The sequence below is a fragment of the Mandrillus leucophaeus genome, unplaced genomic scaffold, assembly GCF_000951045.1.
Source record: "Mandrillus leucophaeus isolate KB7577 unplaced genomic scaffold, Mleu.le_1.0 Scaffold103, whole genome shotgun sequence".
Classification (NCBI taxonomy): domain Eukaryota; kingdom Metazoa; phylum Chordata; class Mammalia; order Primates; family Cercopithecidae; genus Mandrillus; species Mandrillus leucophaeus.
Window position 1 is genome coordinate 6,011,984 of NW_012098432.1, and position 2,998 is coordinate 6,014,981.

Genomic DNA, 2,998 nt, shown 5'->3' on the forward strand with positions numbered 1-2,998 from the left:
CTGTGTGATTTTTCTAGAAGGAAAGTCTTGATTGCCTCTATTTTACTTCGAAAAAAGCGTAGGCTACCTGCTAATGGCTCCCGGATTTCTACTTGAATGATCTTTGAATATGTAAAGATGTTTTGGATGTAAATTCTCCCATTGTTCTTAAGCAAGTCATTAAAATTAAATGTAACTATAGAATGGAGAGTGTTTTATTCTTTCAATTACATAGGGTTTGTGAAGAGTCATTCTTTGTCTACTTACATTTAATCAACATGCAATATTTTATGTGCTTTATTATCCATGTGTTAAGAAGGTAATATTCACGTTACCTAGCTATTTTTTACATTAGCCAAAAAATATGGTTATGTGCAAATATTGTGAAGAACATGCATGCAAGTAGTTTGCTTATTAACCAGATTTAGTGTCAGCCACACACTTATAAAGCTAATAATTGCTAGCTATTAATATTGTAACTTTAGTTCAAATATTATTGATGTCTGTTCTTCTAAGACTGAATGTTAAGATTAGAATTTAGAATTTAGTACAAGTATGTATAAATCATTTCAACAGAAAAAAAATGAATGCAAATCAGGAACCAGCTGGAGGCAGATTTGCATGATTATTTTAATGCTGTGACAGGACGTGAACACTCAGAAATTCGAATTAGAATGCTTATTTCTCATATCTACAATGGGCACTGAGTCTCTCTTATGATGTGGCCAACTATCACCCTGTGTTATCAGCAAACCCTACTGATAGAAATTTGAGAGTCTAATATCAAACTTACTCTTCCTATTTATTTTCTCTGAGCCCTGGGTTAGAAGACTGATATGAAATAAGCGTTTTTACTATACTGAGCTACACTTATTATTTACATTATTGGTGTTGCTTAGAAATTACTCCACCACTTTTCAAAAAATAAATCATGCCATTTGATTATCAGCAATCATTTGTCCAATCAGCACCCAAATGCAGTGTCCTCTTTGCACTGGGCAGCCACTCTTAAGAGAGATTTAAGAAGTAACAAGGCCATTTTTGTGGATAAGTCTAGACAATAGTCTTTTCATGCTTTTCTGTAGCATGAAACTAATATCTGGTCTTATTGCATGATCATTTTTCATGCACATGCTAAATCCTTTAGTGCCATTCATAAAACTTTTCATAAGAATGACTTCATAGGAGTTTCTGTTCTTTTCAGAGATACGATTATCTATCTGCTTCCAGTTTACACAATTGCACTTGTGTGTGTGTGGTGGGGGTATCCTCTGGTCTTTTACAATTATTTTCATTTTAGTTACTCAAATGAATTGCTGATTAAAAAATAAACTTTGATGGTCATGTAAATTGGAGATGATTCTGGCTTAAAGGGATAGCTAGGCAGGTATTTTTGAAAATTAATAAGCAAGGCTATCACTCCACATAAAGAGATTTTTTAAGGAACAGAACACTTGATATACTGGTTGATGCTTCAGTCTGGTGTGGTATTTGAAGAGCATAAAGTCGTTACATAGATTTTCATTTTAATGGGAGTGTTGTAATACCCTCATAATTTTTTTTTTTTTACTTCTCATTAGTTTTTACAACCTATGAATTACCTAAAACAACTTTAGTCATGTGAATTTTGACTTGCCACTTATTTTACTATGTGCAAAATTGTCATTTGAGAAATGGAATCTGTATTTATGATATTGGTGTCTATGGCTAGACATTAGGACTATTACAGAGTTTGCAGATGTCACTATGTATAATGCAGTTCTAATGCAGATCTGTTTGGGATTTTGTTCAATATACAGTTATGGAGAAGTCTAGAAAGGAATGACAATGAAGTAGTAGTTACTGTAAATCTTGTGGTCACATAATGAAAATTTAAGAGACTTTTCTGTACACCAGTTTAGCTCTGCTCTTTGTAGATTGACTCATCTAGAGGAGATTTTGTACAATTTTTTTCAGCTAATTTCTCCAGTTCATTTGTTTATTGATATACATTACATTATTATTACATTATTATTTAGTTAAGAAAATGGTCTACACCACAAGACTTCAAGCCTCAATGTCTTCTTTTTTGTTGTTGATTTGTATACTAAATTTCAGAAATGGCTTTTTGTGGGGAAGGTTGGAGACAAATGATGACTATATACACATATATTTCACATATATACATTATTGAAACATATTAATATCATATATTTGTAAGCGGATGGAGACAAGTAGTGAGTATGTATACATATACAGTCATGTGTCACTTAATAATAGGGATACATTCTGAAATGCATCATTAGGTGATTTTGTTATTGTGGGAACATCACAAGGTATACTTACACAAACCTAGGTAGTAGAGCCTACTACGTCATACCTAGGCTATATGTTATAACCTATTGCCCCAGGCTACAAACCTGTACAACATGCCACTGTACTGGATACTATAGACAATTGTGACACAATGGTAAGTATTTGTGTAACTAAACATATTTAAACCTAGAACAGGTACAGTAAAATTATGGTATTATAGTCTTATGAGATCACCATTGTATATGTATTCTGTTGTTGACCAAAATGTAGTGCATGGACATATATTTGTTAATGAATATGTTATATATTTGTTATTGAATCCTACTTTTATTATTGTGTGTATATATATACATAAATACATGGCCCTACTTCTGCAGTCATGTGAAGTTATGCCTACTGATATGTGTATTAGTCTCTCTATCTTGTTTCTTCTTGCCACTTCTCTCTGTACTCTGAGCCCATTCACGTAACCCATTTTAACAACTACTTATAGATTATATCATAATTTTCTTATTTTAGTTCATTTCTAATCATTAACTGTGTTATTGATTACCCCTTATGTGAACCAAAAGCATCTCCATAGGGACATTTCTTTGAGAGGATTAGTTCTGCTTTATTATAGGTAAGTCAGCTTATCCAAGTCACCAGAACTGAGTTAAGAAACATATGGGGCTACGTGCAGTGGCTCACACCTGTAATCCCAGCACTTTGGGAACCCGAAGTA